At 38.1% G+C, this 13,640-nt stretch overlaps 1 protein-coding gene across 2 annotated transcripts in view; it reads right to left on the reverse strand.

The window, feature by feature from the left end:
• GADL1 (GAD like acidic amino acid decarboxylase 1) overlaps nt 1-13,640 on the reverse strand; it is a 246,357-nt gene that overhangs the window by 155,218 nt on the left and 77,499 nt on the right. For both annotated transcript variants that reach the window (XM_085226413.1, XM_085226412.1), the window contains one exon: nt 4,629-4,779. The gene's annotated coding sequence lies outside the window, so the exon portion shown is untranslated. The remainder of the gene's footprint in view (nt 1-4,628; nt 4,780-13,640) is intronic.

The raw sequence follows: 13,640 nt of genomic DNA on the forward strand, positions 1-13,640 counted from the left end.
TATCCCAGGGAATTATTTGTTTAAAAGTTGACACTGGGAATATGATACTCATCAATTAAATTCTTGTTGCTTTGAATTGCTGAGCACAAATAACTTCTGCCAATCAGAAGTTGCAAATGCTGAAAATTCTGACAAATACAACATTGTAATATCTTCTGGAGCTTTGGATAAATCTTACATTACCCTTACATACATACATTACATAAATATCTCATGCTTCCTCAGCCACAGTTAGCAGTTATCTCACCTGCAATAGAGCGATTACTTTATGAACTGAAGTATGCTTTGAAGATGTTCAACTTCTTATGAAGCACCAGAACAAGGTTTAACAACTCTATGTTCCCCTCATCTCTTTGGCTCATTGCACTAAGTTTATAGAGCATAATTGAGGTAAATGTGTTATTAAAGCCCAAAACCTCAAGGTCCATAACTAAAATCTAATCGCTGTCTACTTCTACTTCCTGCTAGAGCATCATCTTTTAAGTCTCAAAGGCAACACAATTCTATCTGACTCGTTTCTGTCTGCACTTTATTTACAAGTTACTAGCACTACTGAAGTATGACTGCTTTGATTATTCTACAGACACCACCTAATAGAGAAGTTTGAGCTTTCTATGTTCATTTGACAGGGGTTCACAGATCAGACTCAAAACAAGGTCCCTGAGAAAATGCATTTATTTATCCACTGAAGGCATTTACTGGAAAAATCAATATCTCAGATGTAATGAGTTGTAAGACGAGTAAATTAGAGTACGGATTACTCTGTCAATTGGAACACATAACCTTCCTCTGTAATTAAGTCCTTCATAGGTGCTACATTGTATTTGGCACTGGTTGCTTTGTCTAATTACTGTACTTTTTATTTTAAATGAAGAAGAAACTTCCTAAAATACCTTAGCTTCCACTTTCGTCCTTTCCCACGCCAACCCTGCTACTGATGTGAAAACAGTTACTTTAGAATAGCTCTAACTGCACTGTTCCTGTGAGCAAAATAAGTGGCGTATATAAAAGGCAACACGAAGAGTTCTAGCTCAAATTCATAAATCAAAGGAAGACTTCTATTTGAAAATGCAGCCCAGAAGAATACACAATTCTTTTTCTCAAAATACATATAGATTAAGTCTGAAAGCCTTGCTCAGGTTTGCAGATGGTTGAGGCACCTGAAGTCTCTTACACCTGTACTGACATACAAATATGCTGTGAGATCAGGACATGTACAGGCAACAACAACAACTATGGAAGAGTAAGACTTTGGGGTAAATGTAGAATTCTTGAAAACCTCAGAATGTTCTCAGTGGTTTAGAAGCAGATACAACAGAGCATCCACACTCCTGAATATATTGTCCATATCATAACAGTAGCTCAAAACAACAGAATCATAGAATCATAGAATGGCCTGTGTGGAAAATGACCACAATGATCATCTAATTTCAACTCCCTTGACACGTGCAGGGTTGCCAACTAACAGCAAAAATCTGATACAGAGCTCTCGTGATCTGCAAACCTTTGCTCTCAAGAAGGAGATACCAGAAAGCATACAGCATTTGCACTTCAGGAGTTTGCCTTTACACCTACAGTTATGAACGGACTCTTTGAATCAAGAGGCATCTGAAAGTTTAAATCTTGTTAGAACTGAACTAAATACAAAGCCAATAAACACTAAGTTCGAGTTTGAAAAGATCTGGGGGAAAATCTCTTTCTGAAACAGGAGAAAAAAAAAAAAAAAAAGGAGTAGGGGGCTGCATATACATAGCTGTGGAGCAGAACTATCTAGGAAGTCACATACCATCATGTAACATTGATTGTTTTTAAGACACCTCGTACTATTTTGTGATTTGCAGGTGTTGCATATAGAAAGGTTTTGCTCACCCTAAGAGGAGAAAATGGATTATTGTCTGTAGTTCTGAAGAATATCTCTGTGGGCAGTTCTTACGTTTTTCCTTTTATTTTTTTCCTCTCAGCTCTTTCCTTTGCACTGCTGCATCTGATCCACCACCCAGAGAAATCAAAGGAAGATTTTTTCTGATCAGTGCTCCTGAGTTGGTGTCAGTGACAATCAAAGACTGTGAGCTTATTATATGACAAAGTGTTGGGATTTAGTGACAGATCGGATCAAATCAGTTAGGGGAAATGACCACAGATCGACGTTTAAATTGCATTGCTATCTTCTTGGAAAAAGCATAACCTGTTGTCAAGGAAGAAAACTTTTTATGTTTTGATACTGACTTTCCCTTTTCAAACAGAGTAGCATTGAAAAAACCATAGTTCATTGAGAAAATAGTTGTTTAGATTGCCTGTTAGTTGGGAATTATGAAATTGTATTTGTTTAACATACACTGCATAGAAAACATTTCACTGTTAAGCCTGCCTGTACCACCAGTACAGAATAGAATTTATGTAGCTGTAAACTTACCTCAGCTCATTTTCCACTACCTGAGTGATGTAAAGAAGTCATGGTGTTACTGAAGATAGGGCCATTCCCATCTTAAAAAACCTCTAATGAAACATGTCTAGACATCTAGTAGGTAGCTCAGGTACATCTTTCAAGCCTATCTACAACCTGCAGCAGAGTAATGGACAGTCTCTAGGCAGTAAATCTCAGTGGCACAGCACAGAGCTGTGTTCTTATGAGCTCGGGTCAAGAATCTGTATCTAATTTACACATTCATTCTGGTACCTAATTGGGAAAGTATGCCCATATTGCTTCTGAGCCTGACTGGCTCAAATACCCCTGACATAATCTCTTTTCTCAAAAATTTTCATGTGGAAGGTATCATTCTTACCCTTTCAAGCCCCTTTACAATCAAAAGTAATCCATTTCAGGTAATGGAGACATAAGTCAATACATCAAGGACAGTTTTAGGATGCCTTTGTGAATCATAGCTTAACAGATCTAAAAAAACAGCAGTATAGCTGTGCATTTTAATTCAGCTGACAGGAATCATGACTTCTTCACATGACAACTCCCATCAAAGTCAGAATGATCAAAGGGACCTTGTAGGCACTGATATTGTAAGTGACAGCACACAGACAAACTGCTAAGACTACATACCGTCCAACAAAAAGTCAGTAGCAATTTTGACTTTGATGCTACCAGTTGCTGAAATTGAGCTCCATTTTCAGGAACTCACCTATCTATGTCTGTTTTTAGACACTGCCTTTGATATTCTGCAGACCTGGGCACTGGCCAGTAAACAGTACCACACAATTGTTTTCCCACAGTTAGTATTGCTTTAGATACACTATACACTACTTCGGCAAAACATAAACATTTTTAACTTTCCTGCTAATATATGCAACTCTATTTAAAGTGAGGCAACTGGCTTCAGATGATGGACCTGAGGGAAAAAACAACATCATGGTGGAAACAGCACTGTAATTTTTTAAACCACTGCCATAGTCAGACAGTGCCGCACCTGGTTCCTAGTACTCTGTCTCAAACAGCATCAGATCAACAAAAAGTGAAAAATCCACATTCTACAGGAGACAAAGGTTCTGCCAATAAGCCATGAAGCCAGATACACAGTCTGAGCCATCCACCTGGGCAACCAGCAGCTCAAAGAATAGACACTAAGCAAAGGTTCAGAAGTTTCCCAGTAATTCAGCACTCAGAAGGGCTTAGGGTACAACTCACCTGATAACCTTAAAGAGTAGACATTCTATGCTATTCACATGCTATGAAGTAGAATATAACCCAAGAGAACTTGAACAGCAATATACCTTATATAGCAATGCCTGCCTTTATGCTTTTATCACTCTGTAGGCATCTAAAGTGTAAACACTGAAAATGTAGAAGATGCATAAGCCTGGATTGTTTTTGTTTAGCACATAAAAGTACATAAAGATCCATTCACTTCAATCCTAAGCGGTCACGTAGACACTTTCTTCCTGAGTACCATGCAAATGCTATTTGCTGAGTACTAATCATAGTCTCCAATCTTGAGCGTCATATTCAACTAGACCTTAAAGCAAGCAAAGTTGAAGTCATTTCTGTTTTAATCCAAAGGAACTAGGAAAATATTCAGGAAAACTGATCCAAATTCACTTTTTAAGAAGATTACTTAAACCGCATTAGGCTGGCAAGTGGATGCTTTTACTCAGAATCAAAGTGGCCTTAACTTGGTTTAGTTTAATTCGCTTTGGAAAGAGATCTGGAATTAATCCTATTTAACTAATCCCCTTTAATTACATTAATTACTTCAAATTCTTGAGTTTTCCAGTGCACACAAACCTACTTTCATCTTAATTGTCTGGGCGTGCAGATCTAGATGGAACAGTTTAAGGAGCAAATTTCAGATACAGGCCTGCATCTGCATGGCTAAACCTCATTAAATAATTATGTGATCTTATCCAATAAAGTTCCATTGCAAAAAAAATTAATCACCTTCAGTGGTCTAAAGAGTAGGCCATGTGCTCACTAAATACAATAGACTAAATCAAGCAGACTTGACAGATACTTTGTTGCTGAAGAGGCTTTTAGCTGATGGCTGGGTGGAGGTTTTACTGCTCAGATAATTTTAGCAGCTGAACTGGCATACTGAAAATACCAAAAAATTACAAGAGGATTATAAAAGGACAAAAACATAGAACTTTCTTCTCTGTCGCTTGTATTATCATTGGTTTCCTACCTGGATGGTTCCTCCTAGAGTAGCGGAGAGAAACACTGGACAGATATTCTGAGGAAGAAGTTTTCAGGTGGCTTTACAGCCCTGATCCATGAGCTGGAGATGATTCTGGTATAAGCTTGTTCAGTATTTTCAAAGATCTTCCAGTTATCACCTAAGGGGAAATCAAATATATTGGTTATTTTGCAGGACTTCTTCAGATAGAAATTATTATTAGATTAGGAAAAATCTGAATAAGTGACAGAAATGCAAGTGGTAAAATATTCTAGAAAAGGAGGGGAAAGAAAAAGGTTAGGCCTTCTGCAGTTGTTCTTTTTGGGTTTGTGACATTTATCAGTCACATAATAAAATTTTGCTTCAGGAAACAAGTGAAGAACAGCCATATTGTTTCCATCCTAGCCCAAATATCACCTACAGTTTTCACCTGCAAATATTGTTTTGGAAAGAGAAAGCCGCTTGTGGTTCAAGGAGATTTCACACCTCCACACTTCTCACTGTTCCAGCTCTCTCAGTAGAGGGCTGCCACTCTCCCCACCTTGCATCTCCACCAACACCAGCAAGCAGATCTGAGCACAACTAGAACCCAGACACTCCATAATGGAACTATCTAACTGAGGGAGAGAATGGCAGCTTGAGACAGCATAACCAAATCCATTCCAATGGCCTGCCTGACCTCCAGAAGGAAAGATGGAGAGGTGTAGAATCTAAAGCAAAACTCAGGAAAACTGGAAATGGCACAGAGGCCATTTTCTCCCAGGAGGAGAAATATCTCAGTGGGCCTTTGTGCATAACTGCCATCTCACTAAAGCACTTCACAGGGAAAAAAAAAGATAGCAGGACAAGGCTTTTAACCATCATCTGAACAGGTATGATTCGAGCTCATACTCTGCTACACAGTGCCTCAATTCATTTGAACTCCTCCTACACAAATTATACTTAGTCTTAGTTGGAAAGTTAGCTCAAATCCATTCATCATGGTAGCTTCTTGTTTCATGTTGGTCCTAGCCTGCATTCCTCTGTCTATCATATCATGAAGGCAATGAGCTGATGCTCAAAGCACAACTAATGACACGGTTCACAGTTTCAGAGCAAGTATATGACCCACTCAGCTTCTGACTGGGAAGAAGCTATGTTATCTAAACATTACCATATACTCTCCAACCAGTTAAAAAAAAAAAAAAAAAAACCATTAGCCTGTAGTAGAATGCCTCTAAGCACATATAATCACAAGGCTTTGGTGATCCCTTATCACTAGGTAGTGATTCTTTTCACATTACAGTCTGCCTAGGCACTTGAAAAGAATTGACGCAACTGATCCACATTTTGACTAACCCCTTTTAGATTAAATCCAGTTGCCACAGTAATAAAGCCATAATGACGCAATCCCAATGAATGAGAGTAACCTCTATGGCAAAATTGAATAGATTCACCTAGATGCTTAACACTAGAACACTGTAATAAGGCTGGAAGCAGATGCATGGTTAGCTTTTTCTAGAACTGTTAAACTTTCAGAACAGCAAAGCAGGTGAAAACCAAAAACTAAATTTGGAACTGGAAAGACTTCCTTTCTATTTTAAGGTACAGTTATTTCAATAAAAACCACTAGCTTCCACACACATGCAGAAGATGACTGCAGAGGTTTTCTTTTCATTCAGAAATAGTTGCCTTTTCTGCTAGCCAGATATTACAGCAACAAAATAAAAGCCTCGCACACTCCATAAGCAAAATACACTGATCATAAAAGCCAAACGCCATGGTAAGTATAGAAATAAAATCTTATATCTTAATCATGATACCTCCCAAGAGATAGATACAACAAACAAACAAACAAAAAAAACGTGATCTGCAGCAGAGTACAACAAAATATTGCTGTATTTAGTGCATTATCTATCACTTGCATTCATCTCCATAATTATCAAGTTCCTTGCTACTCTCCACCTTACCTACTTTGTTTATGGATGGAGAGAGAAAAGAAGAAATTCATGATTAATGACAATTTCTAAACATTCTGTTTTAGATATATTTAGCTTCTCCATAGGAAGAAAAAAGAACAAGGATAAGGGGAGAACCTCTTTGAAGTGCTATTACAGATACATAATTCACAAAGCAGTATCTCACCCATAATGGTTATTTGAACATATTTTCAAATAATATACACGAGATATTTCCAGACATCATAACACAGCTTGGAAATTCACATGAAGTCTTGTAAGAACTAGTTAAGAGGAAAAAAAAGAGACAAATAGGAAATGGCAACATTAAGCAGCTCAGAAGCTATATGGTTTGGGATTTTTTCTGCAGGTTTTTATATAATAAGACTCAATACAAAGAAAAGAGGATTTCCTTGCTACCTTTGTCAGACCTGAAAGACCACAGAACCTTTTTTTACAGAGGGACTGGGTTTGGCAATATAAAGAAAGACCTACTGCCTTAAAAGCTGTAATAGCATGTCTATGAGCTCATAGAGAGATAAACAAACAAAAATCAAATCTTGATTTGAGTCCTGGATGACACAGAAGGTGCTTTATAAGAAGGACTTTCTTCATCAGCTTCTTCTGTCTCAAGAATTTCTCTCATCTTCCTCCTTTAGTCTGCTCTACGGCCTTTTACTGTACTATGACCTTCTACTGTAAGGTAAAGGCTACAGAACAGACCTCTGAAGTAGCCCACCAGCCTGTTTCCTGCCTGTGACTTCAGGTAACTCACCAGAGCTTCTGAGCCTCTTCTTGAGTTACATTTCTAGGTCCTCAAATATGCAAAACTATCAACATTGTTTCTGACCTTTCAGCGCCTCTTACCTCCATATTTCCTTTAACTTCCTGTTCCATGTTTCTTTAATGATGCTAACCACCTCCTGCCCTCCTTTTTCTTTCCCAGTTCTGACAAAGAAATTTCTTTCTGTTCACAAACTGTTCAGCATGCCCTTTTCTCACCTCTTCCACAGGCTGTGTTCTGCACTCAGTCTACCCTCCATTCTTTCATTTTGATTTTGAAGTTACATTCAACAAAATCCAGAGAGCAAGAAAGCCCTATATCTCACCTGATGATAGCTCTGTATATCCTCCAGCAAAGCCTAGCTCCAGTAACCTTGCTAACAGTTTAAGAAGGGCCAATAGATCTCATTCAGGTAACACACCTGGAGCAGGAAATGATTGTGACCAGCTGTCATAACTCTATCTCATGTCATTAGAACAAAGTCAGGCATTGCTTTCGGTGTATAACATAAACACTCCACAAGCAACCAAAACTTAAGACAGGACAAAACTATTTATTTCATGTTAGTAAAGCATCCTTGGAAATAAATTCTCAGATGATTATTGCTCTTCCAGTTGTGCAGCCCACAGCCTTCTGCCTTTCAGCAATCCAGCTGAGACACACAATAACCACTCTGAAAGACACTGTTGCCCGTGGTGAATTATTGCTTAATTAGATAGAGCCAGGATGTTCTATCACATGTGCAACGCTTTATGAATAAAATCAAGTGCATCCTGCTTTCTAAGCATTCATCTCACAACAGTACGAAACTTAGGGAGTGACAGCTTGCTACCAGGAGGAATGGTACCCCAAAGAGATATATGTTGTGTTTCAAAAAAGGTATGCAAGTATGAGCAGTTTAAGCAAATCAGTAGTCTGCAGTGCTGCCAGACATAAATGCTTATCTGATGCAGAAGCACAGAAAAGCTCCAGTTATTATAAGGACTCCACTGTGTCAAGATGCATCCATGTGGGAAAATGGCCTGGTTTCTCCACAATAACAGCTCCATGGTCACTCTCCTTTATAATACATATTTTAATTCCTCACTAAGGAGGCCTAGCTATGGCGTACACTAACCTGGCTTCTGAGCTGGTCTGAGGCAATTTCACAAAGATCCTCGGCTGGGATTAAGAGTAGTCATGTAAAGAGTTTGTGTGGAAATTGCTGGCATGTTTCAAATTCCCATCCTACATTGTTTTGAAAGAGCTTTCATGTACAAGCATATTCCCTAAACTGAACATATCAGCCTTCAAGAGTTTATTATCCAAAAATCTAATTTACAATTTACAATTTAATTGGAGGTGCTCCTTCTCATGTCAAACCCAAGCTTCTTCAAGTAGTGTTTAAATGTCTAGCATGCAAGAGAAAACTCTTAAACCAGCACATACCTGAGTGAATATTGCACTTCTCAAGAGGCTAATCACTTTTAAATCTCACAGTTCAAATATTTAGTTAGATCCAGTGCTACATACACAAATATTAAGACTTTATTAAGCAATTAGGCAACTACTGGGGTTTTCTATACAAAATCAGCATAAAATGAATTCCCTGATTAATTTAATTCCTAAAATTGTAGTGCTAAGAGTGAACAGAAGGACAAAGGAAGGTTATGCTATGCTATGAGGTTTTGCGATTTGTACAGCAAGGGAAAAGTCCCTATAAACAAGGCATAAAAAAACATCGCATGGTATATACTTAGGGCTAGAAGTTCAGGGGAAATGTGATAGTATATTAATTAATTAAACAAATAGAGATGCTGGTATTGAAACGTGTTTCAAATCCTCTTTCACTACTGGCTTGAAGGCAGGAACCAGCAGGTCTCGAAATTGGCAATGCTGTCTGCATAAGGGTGTAACTTAACTGCAAGCAAAGGTGGTGTACTCAGTTCCATTGAGCTTCTCTACTGATGAGGCACTGCAGAAGACCCTGGCTAGAGGAAGGTGTTATTCTCTGAAGGAAGAGAACAGGAACTTTCCTGGAGGAAATGTAATCAGAAGATCTAATTAATGAGTGGAAGATGGATTGCATGACACAGGCCACAAACACCAGTGGCAACTGTGGGTCATGCATGTAGGTACCTTTCCATAGTATCTGTGATCATTAATGTGTGATGTGCAATATGTTTTGAAAGCTGGTAATATACTAAAGACCACAAACTAGAGATTGTATGTGTAATTCATTTCTTCCAAACGTTGAATACATTACATTAATAGCTCCAGCAAGATTTTAATATTTAAATTCTCAAGAGCACTCTGGACAGGGATAGCTAGCCATCAGTATGGTCCCTTAAAGCTTGCAACTAGTAAAAGCCATTAAGCCTTCCAATTTTTATTCCAAACACCAGTTCTCAAAGACAAAGACCACAGGTGATCAAAGACACTGAAGTTTTCAGAAAGGAAAGAGAAGGAGGTTAAGTTCCTAAAGAGAAGAGGGACAATACTATTGACTCACAGTTGAAGCTGAAATAGTGAAAAGAAATGGGAAATGACACTGATGGGAGTCTGCCCAGAACCACATACATTTCAGACCTGGATTTTTTTCTTTGTTGTTTTATTTGAAACATTTTCTTCCATCTCAGCAGGCAACACCATGGCCTTAAACCTTGCCTAAGGACACTCCTCCTTGTTTGTCCAGTTAAGTATGTGTGAAGTTGGCCACAAGATTGTTTGGGGAAAGATGCTGAACTGAGGAGATAGTAAAAATTCCACTGTAACAACGATCCTTGTGGACCTTCTGGCATGTTTAGGAAACCCAATGTTGAAGGGCATTTCTTGCTACACTGCTGATGACCTTTATTTGCAGTTTTTATCACTGGTGCCAAGCCTTGAAAAATAGCTCCCCAGGGCAAACACAAGACAGCGTTTCTTTCTGTTTTTCAGTTATTTTTCTTCTCCTTGTTTCCATAATATCAGGAGACCTTATGGAAGAAACCAGGCAAATACTGTTGTAACCTAAGAAGCACTTCTGAAGTCATACGGTTACACTGCTTTACTAGCTAAAGTATAAACGAGTCCTTTTCTGTTCATCAAGGAAGATCTCCTGTTTCACTTCACTGGAGATAAATGCCTGTGGGTCGCAGCATCCCAGTCACAGTGAATACTCAAGAGTATTGCAGATAAATCAGACAGTGTAGGGAGGAGAAAGAGGGACGACAGCTGTTATTTTAGAGGCTGGTGTATTTAGTGTGCTACTCTCTTTCCTGTGTAATTCTGCAACATTCATAGAGTGGGAGACCCCCTGAACCAGCTGGCTGTGAAAGTAATTTGAGTTTGTGTCTCAGAGGCTGCAGCTGCCCAGCTTGGATAGGGAGCAACCATTCTCCAAGTAAGCCTTACCTTAAAATGAGCTTTTGTTATTCATCAGACATCATTCTACATCAGCTACAGTCTTGGTTTCATTGGATTATGACAGTTTTGCCAGGAATGTGCTTTTCATGTGAGCTTAGTGCCAGTAGCCCCACAGAAACTGCCTGCATTAAAAATTCATTTGTGCCGAATCACTGCAGTATCTATTTTATCAAAGCAAGTGCTTCTGAAACAAAGCCACAGATGGGAGGTTTAGGCAATCAGTTGCAAGATTAGGAAAAAATCCGAATTTATAGCCTGCGCATAAATTTTTGAAGTGGAAAAAAAAAATAAATAGTAGCAAAGAAACACTAGGCAGAAGGTCACTGCAGTCCATTAAATATTTTATCTACTTCAGTAATGAAATGTAGATATTTATTTGTGATAAAAACACATCGCTGTACAGTCTGCTTTGATTAACTCATCACATAAATCCTCTGTTGTAGAAATTTTCAAAGTTATTGAAAGCATTATTAGAAATGTCAAGGCTAGAACTGTTGGGAGCTACAGTGTGGAGGAGCCTCATGAGAACAAAGCAGCATGTAACAGGAAGAAAGCTTTCTGAATTAAGAACACTTGATTAATTTAAATTTATTATATGAAATAGAAAAGTTTGTTTTCTAATCTTTCCCTTGTTGGTCAGAAAAATATCTCTACTTTAGAATTTTATTTTGATTTTGTTTCCTGCTGTGATTACCCTAAGCATTCTTGCCAATTACGTGTCTTAAGTGAACTGTAATGAATTAATATACTGCGAAGTTTTAAATTGTGTCTAGTTTTAATATTGCCTCCTGCATATATCCAAATACAAATATACTTTTTCAAAGAAGTGTTATGACAAAGATGATTCAGATCGATTTCAAGTCATTAGAGGAGCTGTGGATGTTGACAGGACATCCCACAGACAAGAATGAACAATGTTCTGGAGTTCCTCAGAAACCAACAAAACCTGTGGAACCTTTCCACGGAAAAAGATTTCACATATTGTTCCTACTAACACTTCCAACTCCTAAATATAGTTTTTGTGATGCTAATCTATTTTTTAGCAGCTACACTGCATTTTTACAAAACAATTTCCCGTGTTAGAAAATAAGTTGCCCATTAAGTAAATGGGCAAAATTAAACAATGATCACAAAGATGGAAAGGTCTCTATTTTTTTGTTTATGCATGGAAAACCAAAAGTATTTTATTTGGATGTTTTATTACAAAAATCTCACAGAAATCATAGACTGGCTGCTAAATGCTCCCATTCTTTTCTGCACTCTAGCTGGATTTTATCTTTCATCACTAAAGATCCTCTTTCATATGGAATGAGGCTGTCATAGCCCCATTGTGAAGGAAGAAAATTATGAGCCAATATGCCGACATTTTTGTTTTCAAAATATAACTGAGTTGAATTAAATATTCTATTTTCAAGTATTTTGCCAAAAATGTAATTTTTTAAGACAACAAAAACAAACTGAAGTATCTATACAGCATTATTTTAGAGTTTTGCCTACAATGGGAACCATCAGGCACCACAGTGAACGTTCATAACAGTGATTTACTGAAGTGTAGGAAAGCTAAGAAGTCCCCAGATTAAGGCACAATAAGCCCAGAGTAATTTCAGCGATTACAGAAATACTATTGAAATTATGCATATTATAATTTAAATCATAAAAGGTCAAATTTAATTTATTTATGCATCGTTTTGTCTTCCCATGGGATCCTCTGTGACAGGGCCTACTATAGACAAGTATCCCATGCTTTAGCTTGATTTCTTTTTCCAAACCAAATGCCTACCTACACTAGGTAATTTTCAGCACAATAAATCCAGAGGGCTACCATAGCCAGGAAATGTTAAATTCTTTGCCCTTCCCAGAAGGAAAGCAAACAGGATCTGTGAAAAAAATAGAAAAGAAATGCCTGTAATTCTCCAGTACAAAGCAAGCATGTCCTTTATGTCTGCCCTACATGGTAAGTCACTAACTGCTTTCTTCATCACAATATTAAAACTGGGAAAAGATATGCTAGTGCAAAGAGGATGGAGGATGGTAAAGTAAAAGAAGCAGAGTTATAATAAGTGTTAATGCTACAACCACATATGTTCTTGAAAGTATACATTTTTAGTCTGTTATATTTCTCAATATATACATTGCTTGTTTCCCTCTTCCCACACAGTTCCTTTCTTTTATTTTCTTTCTCTATCATCCATTGGTTTTCAGGAATAAGAACTGTGTTTTTGTTAAATCATAATGAATTTAAAGCCACTCAAATCACTAAAAATAATAATAGGTACAAGGGTTGCTCTGGAAGTAAAGCCTCACATTTTATGGTGCTGGCCCACAACATCAGAGGTGAATGGTGGCTATATGGCAGCAGAGGTTGCACCTTCCCTTCCCACCAGTATTATATTACAGGCTGTTGTTGTGTGACAGATGGCAGCAGAGGGGCAGTTGGACAGAATGGTGTCTGACATGCAAGTGTGTATGAAGTAAAGGTGTGGAACTGAATTCCTCCATGCAGAAAACAAGGCATCCACTGACACTCATCAACACTTGCTGAACATGGAGACCAAGCAGTGGAGGTGAGCACAGTGAGGCAGTGGGTGGTGCATTTCAGCAATGGTGAGAGCAATGGTGAGAGAATGACAAGCCATGTTACAGACAGCAGTGCAGATTTTTACAATCATGGCATACAGGTTCTTGTCCATCGCTGGCAAAAAGGCATAGTTGATAGCAGTGACTATGTTGAAAAATAGTGTGCTGTAGCTGAGAATATGCTCTACCAAATAGCGTTATTGTGCTCGTTGTAACTGATGTAGCCTACAAAGAACTAAACTGGAGGCATTCGTTTCCAAGCTATCTACATATATATATTGTCCTGGACTGCAGAGGTCTAAGTGCAAGAAATATGATTCAGGATTACGTTCCAGT

This window comes from Meleagris gallopavo, chromosome 6, assembly GCF_905368555.1.
Source record: "Meleagris gallopavo chromosome 6, MGAL_WU_HG_1.1, whole genome shotgun sequence".
In the NCBI taxonomy this organism is placed as follows: Eukaryota; Metazoa; Chordata; class Aves; order Galliformes; family Phasianidae; genus Meleagris; species Meleagris gallopavo.